We start from the raw sequence: 11,124 nt of genomic DNA, 5'->3' as shown, positions 1-11,124 counted from the left end.
ACGGTGTTGTAGGGGTAGATGGCAGGTGGTGACAGCCCTGTCCGTCCGCTACGACAGCTTTGCCGTGGTTAGTGTAGTCCCCCATGTTTGATTATGGTGTAGGTGTTCTGAAAGATGTAACAGGACTGGCTGTACACCGGTGCGGGATATTCTCCCTGATATTCTAAGCCTTAGCGCTGAGCCACAATCATGTATCTTGTATAACCCTTGCTTGTATGAATAGATACTTTTAGGATATTCTTTGTATGCCTATGCTCCTACTAACCTTTGGTTTATTCGTTATTCTTTATCTTGAGATTGGCTTGTGTGTGTCTCATATTACCCTTATTCATATCTTCTATCATAACTTACCCCTTTATGAAATATAGGCTATAGCTTATTCATAATATCCTATTTATGTACCTAGTAAACTCTTTTACACCGTGCCATCCTACGAGAAAAATATAAATAACGACACCCGAATACTCTCCATGTGAAATACTACAACGGTATATCCGTACGCTTGCAGATCCAATCTGTAATCGTTAAGACATACCACCACGACGTTTCTTGGTGCCATCGCTAAGGACTAACAATCCTAGTGATGACGTTAAGAAATGCCAACATCTACTACGCTTTGGCGGAGCACCCCCGATGCAATGGCTAGGTTGAACGCGCTAATGGTATGATCCTCTAGGGCTCAAGGTGCGAATCTTTGACCAGATCGAGAAGTACGGCTCCAAATGGCTCCAAGTGCTGCCGCAAGTTGTTTGGGGCCTATGCACCTAGAAAAGCCGAGCCACAGGTTACTCTCCCTTTCTCCTGGTCTATGCTTCTAAGGCCATTGTGGCAGAACCAACCTGAATTATACCGGCTCAAGTACGTGAGTCCACTTTCGAGGGCTCCAACGTGCTTCAAACGGTATAATCCCTTGGCCTGTCGGGTAACGTCCCGATAAACCACCAATACACAGGATCAAATAAGGTTACCTCACACGAAGGTGAGTCCAGAGATACAATCACCATCACATTTTACATCACAGAGAAAATTACATTACAAGGGTTTTCAAAAGAGGTACGAAGTTTCAAATTCAGAGAAAAGATTACAAACTGTTAAAACTATGGTTTTTAGCAGCGGAAAACATACGCGATGATTACAACACGTCGTTAAGACGGATGTCATGCTAAGCCCGGGCATGACATCACTCGATATCACCAGTGCTGGCCGGGGACGGATTCCATTCCACGGACCAACCTTCTGTAAGAGCACAGGGCCAAGGCAAGGGAAGAGTAGGGTCTTCAAGACATTACCTGCAAAACATATAACTAGCAAGGCTGAGTATACTAATACTCAGCAAGGCTTACCCGGGATTGGGTATACTTTAGCCCATAACTAGACTTATGAAGGCTTATAATAGTTCTGGGTTTGGTTTCAGCTGAAAAGCAACTAAGAGTAGATCCTTATTTTTAACTTTTAGCTTTCAAGTTCTATGTGATTATCCATTCTAGATAAGCACTTATAACTAAGCAAGCAAGGTAGAGCTCTTTATCTCAACCATCAGTATTACTTATCATATAGTTGCTCTTGTTACTCTGTGTGATAAAGGGATTAAGTAGTCTCAATCATCGTGAGAGGCGGACGATTCTGAATCGAATTTAACCTTGCAAAGTAAACCTAACTCACACGCTTGGAACATCTAACGGTAGTTCCGAAGCAACCGTTTGCCTTTCATTCCGACTCGTGGACAGGTCCACCACAAGCGCTGCAGGAACATACGCACATCACTCGTGCAGGACATACGTCTGTAGCGCGACTACAAAACCCGTATTCCTGGTTGCCCTTGCAACACGTATTTCCTCAGTCGAACATAAGTAACCAGAAGAAGCAAGACCAGTGGTGGGAGGTATGTCCACTCCTCGGGCCGATTGGTTACTAGGCTTACCGCTTACCATATTTCACGGCATGTGGCTAGTACTTTCAAATGCTTAACCCCGATCGGCACACACCGCGACCTTATCAAAATTCATCAACACAGACGGGGTATCACCTCAACCATGATACCGCACAAAACTCCCGTCCGGCATTCTTATAGTGATAACAGGAATGTAAACATTACAATTCCTATATCGCGCGAGTGACAGGAAATCACCCGACTTCTACCGGTCCTATTAGCATAGCATCTAGTAGATATGACCTCAGGTGCAATACATTGGTTCCTAGGATTCATGCATCTAGGGTATCAAGCAATTCCTAAGAACTTAATGCATAGAATACGTAAATAGATATAGATTGCAGTGTAATAAAATAGTAGGTTATGTCTGGGGCTTGCCTTTACTGGTGGGGCTGGGGTTAGTCAAGTTAATAACGTCCGAACTTTGGTTCGGGCCTTCAGAGAATCCCCTGACGAAGTCCTTAGGGTCTTCAGAACATCCTCCTTCTGGTTCCGGGATTAGCTGGTAATTTTCGTCGGCGAGAGTGGTCGAGTCTACATGATATGCAAGATAGAGTTCAATGGATGCACACACTTTCATCTCAATTCACGGTAAAGTTGCAATCCAAAAGTTAACACTCAAGAACTTATGGTACAAAAAGGAACCTAAGCTTTGAATCATAAACATTCAACTCATGACTATAACATTAATTTAATTGAAAACAAAAATTAAAATACTTAAAATTAAATTGAAGTTTGAATGTGAAGCTTGGATAATTAAAGTTATAAAGTTTTGAAAATTTAAACATAGCTTTATTGCATACTTAAAAGATTTTGACTAAAAGATCTAATTAGATAAGCTTTACTGAAAAGACTTAGCTAATTCTATTATAAACAAATTGAATTGATCAACTTAAAAGAATTTAAATTATGAAACAAACTTAGGTTTGAAAAGTTCATATCAATTCATATTTAATCTATAGAAATTGCATACAAAAAATCAGGATCAACAAAGTTAACATGTAGGAGATATGGATATTACACTTTCTTAACTTAGATTTAACATAGATTCAAAACTATTTGGTTTCATATCAAACTCACTTAATAGAAGTTGTAGAGTCCAAAATCTAGTTTCCAACAAAACTGGTTTTGCAATTTTTGGAATTTTCCACGATTTTCTATTGAATTTACAAGTCAAAAATACCACTCACATGAAATAACGAGCATTCACTTACTTCCATTTTATGCACAGCACAGATCATATACTTTCATAACATGGTCACAAAACAAGAGTGATAGAGTTTGGAATAAGGATTCAAATCCAACTGGTTTTACATTTTTTTTGAATTTTCTATGATTTCCTAGGAATTTTCAAAGTTCAGCACATTGGAAAGGAAAAAGACCCAAAATCTGTCATTTAGACCCTTGGAAAGAGTTAAATCTTCGCGAACAGGTCCTTCTGCCATGGATGGCCGGAGGAGCTCGGTTCCAACTCCAATCCCGGCGATGGGATGGTCAATTAGCAAGAGGAAGGGGGTGGAGAGGAAGAGGGCATCCGGGCGCACCCTTTTGAGGCCTTGGCCGGGCTTGGGGGCGGTCGGAAAGGGGGTCGCCGGCGGGAGGCAGTAGGGCGGCGGCGGGGCGGCACTGGGAGCAGCGCTCCGGCGAGGGAAAGGCGCAAGGGGGGTGGGGGAATAGCTTCAAGAGGTCCCGGGGCTGCTATTTATAGAGAGGAGAAGGGAAGGGAGGGGCGCATGACCGGGCGCCACGGCGGCGTGGAGGTGGTAGAGCCGGCGGCGGCGCTGAGCGCGTGGGGGCGCGAGGAGAGGCCACGAGGGCGGGCTAGGGTAAAGGGCAGGGCTAGGGCGGCGCCTAGGAGTGAGGGGGAAGCAAGGGGGGCTGCACTGCCGCGACCTGGAATCGAGGAACGGCGGCGGCGACGGTGAGCAGTAAAAACAGAGGAGCAGAGGAAACAGCCAGAGGAAGAAGAAAGGTTGAAGACGACTGGACCGATTTGCAATTTTCCAAAGTTCCAGGGACCTGTCTGTAAACCAGTGATAACTCTTAAGCTAGGGCTCAAAAGGAAAAGTGTTCAAAATGAAAGTTGTAAAACTTTTTAAGCTCTACAACTTTGTTTTAGGGTTTGAAATCAAAAACTCGAAGTATGCAACTTTATTTTGAAACTTGAGACTAACTTTAAATTTTATAAAGATTTTGTCCTTGTTAATTATTTTACACATAACTTGGGCCTAAATGCAGGTTTTCAGGTAAGTCATGATTACTTGTATTCTTATAATTTGACCCCTAGTAATTTTGAAGATTACTTTTGTAACTCATGCATTTTGCACAAAAGGACTCATATTCTTATAAAATTACACATAGGGTCTTATTTCTACAAATACATCCAACCTTATACATTTCAACACATACATTACATTTCATACTTATTATGGTACAATTTGACACCTAGGGTGTCACAGCCCTCCCCCCTAAAAAGAATCTCGTCCCGAGATTCGAAGGCAGAAAGAATCAGACGATTAGATTTGGGGATTGGCTTGAAGGAAGTTTGGAAAATTTTGTTGAAGATAGGATTCTATTTCCCAAGTTGCTTCTTCCTCGGTGTGGTGATCCCATAAATCTTGTACATCTTAATCATCGTTCTTCTGGTGACTCTTTCCTTGGTATCCAAGATTTGAATAGGTTGCTCAGCGTAAGATAAATCAGGTTCAATCTCAATGGCGGTGGTTTCAACGATCTCCGTAGGTACTTTAATACATTTCTTGAGTTGAGAGACATGGAAGACATCATGAATGGCAGCCAATTGAGATGGAAGGCGTATTTTGTGTGACACCCTAGGTGTCAAATAGGTTGAACCTTTAGAAATAATGTTTGGTATGTGTGAAATTGTGTGGAAATCTAGCAAAAATTTTGAATTTAAGGGTATTTGTGTAAATTTATAAAAATACAAACCTTTTTATGTAATTTAATTGAAGTATAAAGTAACTTTCCAAATTTTACCAAGGGTCAAAGTGAAAAAGTGAATGTCATCATGACCAGCATTAAATGCTGGCGGATAAGCCCAAAAAGTTGTAAAATTTGCTTTAGTAGGACCAAAACTTATGCAAAGTTTAAATTGAGTACAAAATAGAAAGTAACACAATGTGCTTTAGGTTTCTGGGTTTGAGCCCTAAAGCAAAATTATAGGTTTTGAAAAGTTTTACAACTTTCATTTTGATCATTTTCTCGTTTGAGCACTGGTTTAAAAGTTATAAGCTCGTCACAATGCAGTCCCTGTAATTCTTTGGTTTCGCAAATCAGTCCTTGGCTCCTTTCTTCTTCCTTCTTCCTCCTCTGGCGTCTCCCCTGCTCCCCTGCTCCTCTACTGCTGCGCCGCCGCCCGCCTTTCCCGGCCGCCCCTCGCCACCTCCTGCTCCTTCCTCGCCTACGTGCCTCCCCACCGTCCCCTCACCGCCCTTGCCCGCTTTCGTGGCCTCTCCTCGCGCCCCACGCGCTCTGCGCCGCCGCCGGCTCGGCCACCTCCACGCCGTCGTGGCGCCCGGCCATGTGCCACTCCCCTCCCTCCTCTTCTCTATAAATAGCGTCCCCAAGACCTCTTGAAGCTATTTCCCATTCCCTTGTACCTTTCCCTCGCCGGAGCATTGCCCCCAGCACCACCCCGCCGCCGCACTTCGGCCTCCACGCCGGCGGACCTCCTCCGGCCATCCCCTCTCCTCCCAAGTACGCCAATCGGTGCGCCTCAAACTCCTAGTGCCCATAGGCCAACACTTCTCCACCCTTGACGCCCCACCTCGCCGGAATTTGGCCTTAACCCGCCGCCGGTGCCCTGTTTCCGGCCATAGGGACCACATTGCAAGGTCTGAAATCTTTCCGAGGGCCTATATGAAAGTTTTCAATCTTTTCTTCCTTTCCAATGTGCTGAACTTTGAAAATTCCTAGAAAATCGTAGAAAATTCAAAAAAATGTAAAACTAGTTGGACTTGAATCTTTATTTCAAACTCTATCACTTCTGTTTTATGACCATGTTATGAAAATAGATGGTTTGTGCTGTATTTAAAATAGAAGTAAGTGAGTGCTTGTTATTTCATGTGAGTAGTATTTCTGACTTGTTAATTCTATAGAAAATGGTAGAAAATTCCAAAAATTGCAAAATTAGTTTTGTTAGAAACTAGATTTCAAGTACTACAACTTTTGTTTATGAAGTTTGATATGAAACCCAATACTCTTGTACTTATTTTAAATCTAAGGGTAAAAGGTATTTGATATATAGCTTCTATATTTTAACTTTGTTTCTCATAATTTTTGGCATGTATATTCTGTGTGCTATATGTAACCTTGTGTGGAAATTTCAAACCTAGATTTGTTTTAAACTTAACTTCATTTAATTTGGGCATTTCAAATTCGAAATATTAATTAAGCATGTTCTATAAGCCCAACCAATTAAGATCTTTTGTCATACTCTAATGTGTTGATGACTAGTGTGCAATAGAGTTCCAAAACTTTATGATCCTGTTTATCTAAGTTTTGAATCTAGAACTTGGGATTTAAAATTCAAATACGAATGTTCCAGTTTCTGTTTGCTATAAATTCAGTGCTATAGTTATAGTTCAAATCTAAACCCACCTGGTTGCTTAATGTAACTAGCTAGTTTGGTTGATACCCGATAAATGACTGCCCAGTACAGGGTATTTAAGTGGTTTGTTGGAATGTAATGTTTTTCTATTTGGATTGCAACTTTATCATGAAATAAAATATTGATTCATGCATTTCCTAAGCTGCATCCTTTTGTTTACATGTAGACTCGACATTCCTCGCTGACGGTGACTATCAGATACTCCCCGAGCCTGAAGTGGATATCTCTGAAACCGCCGGGAACATCACTGAAGAATTAACTGAAGCTCCGAACCCAAGTTCGAAAGAATTTATTAATACCTCTGACCCCAACCCTGCCAGTGAAGGCAAGCTCCGGACATATCCCATTATTTTCTTTACATTGCAACCTATGCTTATTTATCTATATTTATGCATTAAGTCTAGGAGTTGTAATGGAACCCTAGATGCATATTTCTAGGAACCAATGTACTGAACATTAGAACCTGAATCCGACTAGTGCTATGCTAATAGAACCGGTAAAAGTCGAGTGATTTCCTGTCACTCGCGCGATATAGGAATTGATTACCTTCATTCCTGCAATCACTATAAGGATGACGGACGGGGTTATTTGCAGTATCATGGAAAGAAATGGTACCCCGTCTGTGTTGATGAATTTGGTTAAGGTCGCAGTGTGTGGTAGTGGCAGTTAAGCGTTTGAAAGTACTAGCCACATGCCGCGAAATATGGTAAGCGGTAAGCCTAGTAACCAATCGGCCCGGCAAGTGGACTCGTCCCCCACCACTCGACTTTTATTTTATTTTTACACGCACCGACTGTGAGAGTACGTTCTGCAGAGCAGACAGGAATACGGTCATGTAGTCGCGCTACAGACATATGTCCTGCACATTGGATGTGCGTATAGTCCAGCAGTCGCTTGTGGTGGCTTTGTTCCACGACCCGGAATGAAAGGCAAACGGTTGCTTCGGAACGACCTGTTGGTGTTCCAAGCGTGTGAGTTAGGTTTACCTTGCAAGGGTTAAAATTCGATTCAGAATCGTCCGCCTCTCACGAAGTTTGAGACTGCTTATCTCTTTTACCACATAGAGTAAGAAGAGCAATGTTTTGATTATCAAAGATGATGTTTGATTAAAGAATTGTACCATGCTTGAAGTAGTTATAGGTGCTTACCTAGAATGGTTAAAAGAATTAGAATCTGAAAGCTAAAATATAAATTAAGGACCTACTTTTTATTGCTTTTCAGCAAAAACTAAACCGAACTTTTACATAGCCTGCATGGTCTAGTTATGGGCTAAGTATACCCAACCCCGGGTAAGCCTTGCTGAGTATTAGTATACTCAGCCTTGCTATATAATGTTGTTTCAGGTAATGTCTTTGAAGAACCTACTTACCCTATGCCTTGGCCTTCTGCTGTGCCTGATGGTTGGTCCGTGGAGTGGGACCCGTCCCCGGCCAACACCGATCCTAGCGAGTAATGTCATGCTCGGGCTTAGCATGATGTTGATACTAACTACGTGTATAATTATCGTACTGTATTTTCCGCTGCTATAAACCCGAATGTTATATATGGTTTGTAATAACTTTTAGAACTCTAGTACTTATGTTATTCTGCAAACTCTTGTAATAAAAGTGTTTGTGATGTAAAATGTGATGGTGATTGTATCTCTGGACTCACCTTCGTGTGAGGTAACCTTATGTGATCCTGTAACGGTGGTTTATCGGGACGTTACCCGACAGGCCAAGGGATTATACCGTTTGAAGTATGTTAGAGCTTTTTGAAATAGACTCTCGTACTTGAGCCGGTATAATTCAGGTTGGTTCTGCCACAGCTGGTATCAGAGCTATAAGATTACTCCGGAGATACATTTTACCTTAAAAATGTCTTCAGTATAAAAGTTTGACCAACAAAATGTTTGGCAAAATTACGTTGGATTCGTTAAGGATTGTGCTTAGTACGTAAAGCCCTAGGGTAAGGTAAAGTAATATGAGAATTATAGGTGGCTATAGTATATGTATATCACTCTAACTTCCAGCACTACATTTTTGTTAGACTTAAATTTCTGCACAACCCAACTCTAATTTCTGTAACGACATCTTCGATGGTGAGGTAAGGAGGTAAGGATCCTCAGCTAACTGGGGAGTTAGCCTTCCCGTCGGTGATGTGAACCGAACGCTGTTTCTCAAGCAGTGGCCTACTTGAGATGCTGCCAATATATCAACTTAGGCTGATGATATTGGGAGTAAATGGTTAGGTGTAGGGTATGAATAGCAATACCCCGCATTTTGCGGTATTCTGTGAATACGTTGTTCCAATAACGTATGTTAACGTCGTCTGTACGGCGGTAATCGTACAGATGTTGTTTCTATAGTAAACAGTAATGATTGGGGGACGCTTTCATGAGTGCTGGCATGAAAGGTTCATATATATTGTGATTTTTTGCAGGTACACTAACCACGATTAAATAGGTTAAGACGAATAGGGATATTCGATTAGTTATTATAGGGAGAGACGAATATATTATGCCACCGGAATTAATCGCATAAGTCCAAGTATTCTTGGCAATTGTTTTGAATGTGAGGACGCGTAGCACGTGCATGCATATCCCTTGATTTGATTGAATAAGTGATATGGCTTGATGATTCAAGGATCTCTAGAGTGTGTTAGTAATTAGTATAATTTTTGAAATGGTTATGTTTGACAGCCTTAAGGTCAATGCTGTTACCCTTACCGCTTTATTCTCAAGATCTAGAACAATCTTTCGATCTTCAGATTCTGCTGTTATCAGGGTAGGTCATCTTGTTTCCTTTACCCTGTGAGGATAGCTACATTCCAATCAATCTATCAAGCTAACTCACATTTTTCCGCAGTCTTCTCAAGGAGTATGGTTGAAAACTTATAATCTCACCATTTGAATCCTTGTTTCAGATGGCTGAGCCTCCAAGGTTCTTTTGGGATTCCGCAGGACACGCTCATACCAATGCCTTGCATTGGGAGGGTTTTCCTCGACTTTTGTGGGAATCTCTCCAGGTGTTTGGCTACACTAAGCCTCCACCTTATGATGGGGTAGAATATGATGAAGAAGATGTTCCTCGTTGCCGGGTGAAAATGACTATTCCTCCGCATCCTACCTTATCTTTGTGGTCACCGATTGAAGTAAATGTGGTTGGTCATCGCCTTGCCGATACTTTTGAAGCAGCAGCTATAGAAGCTATCCATACCTTCTGTGATCAACATCCTGAGGAAGTTGCAGGATATCCTATCGGCTTATTTCCTGCAATGGATTCTCGTGACCCTGAATGGACTTTCAGAGTGACATACTGTGACCATTTATTGGGAACTCTGGCTGGAGAGACTCTACGTACTGCCGTCCGATTTATGAGTGCACAGTACCGCTATCAGACGCTTCAGCAGCACGGTATCTATCGCTTGACCAACATAGCCCAAAGGTATCGTAATCAGGTTGGCCGACAGAATACGCAGATTGAGGCACTCCAAGCTACTATCACTGCCAAGGAAGAAGATATTACTCAGCGTGAAGAAACTATACAGCATCGAGAAGAACAGATTGTTGAGAGTGATGCCCTCATTACTCAGCGTGATACTGTTATTGACTTCCTCCAAGAGCAAGTTCATGAGCTCAACCTTAATTTGGGCCAAGCTATTGACCACATCAACATGCTTCATGAGCAACCAGAGCAACCTGCTGCCAATGAACCAGAGGATGATGAAGAAGAAGACCCTGAAGAAGTCGAAGGAGTCTCTGGGATTGACTCTGAACATGGAGATCCTGTTCTTAGTCCTTACCATTCCTCCTCTGGTAGTCAGTCATCCGTGGGCAACCTCGATGACTTCTAGTTTCGTTTGAGTTGATGGCATTCCAGATGTAGAAAGTGTGTTATAGTGTGACATAGGAGTGAGTAGTTGGATGCTGTGCGAGCCACTTGTTGTAGAATATGTGGCAAACCTATGTAGGGTTTGGTTTGGAATAATGTGATGTAATATGGAACAAGTTTCAGTTAGATATGTGAATCTGAGTTGCTATTTGGATGGCTAAGTTAATACCTGTGACTTGGATTTATTACCTTGCATTGTTCAACTAAAGCTATATTGGTACTACATGATCTCTGAAATTAGAAGCAAGTATGGGTAAATGCTTATGGATGACTTCTATATTTCAGATGGTTGGCGCTACGCGCGGAACCCCGGAAGGATTCAGACCGGATCAAGCTAGTGGGTCACAACAACCACCTCCGCCGCCACCAAATCTAGCGGAAGTGATGGCCCGTCAGACTGAACTCCTAAACATGCTAGTGCAGGCCCAGCAACATCAGTTCCGTCCTCCTCAACGTGGACGTGAGGAGCATCCCTCGGCTGGTTATCAGGATTTCTTCAGCACCCAACCCCCACTTTTTCATAAGACTGAAGAACCCCTGGATGCAGATGCATGGCTCCGAACCATCGAGTCTAAGTTTGCATTACTCCCGGTTCAGTGCTCCGAAGCAAACAAAACTCTTTTCGCAGCCCAACAGCTTCGTGGTAACGCTCGCATTTGGTGGGACAATTACTATGCAATGCAGCCAGATGG

This window comes from Panicum hallii, chromosome 4 (assembly GCF_002211085.1).
Source record: "Panicum hallii strain FIL2 chromosome 4, PHallii_v3.1, whole genome shotgun sequence".
NCBI classification, from domain to species: domain Eukaryota; kingdom Viridiplantae; phylum Streptophyta; class Magnoliopsida; order Poales; family Poaceae; genus Panicum; species Panicum hallii.
The sequence above is the reverse complement of the archived record's forward strand: the minus strand, read 5'-3'. Positions refer to the sequence as shown.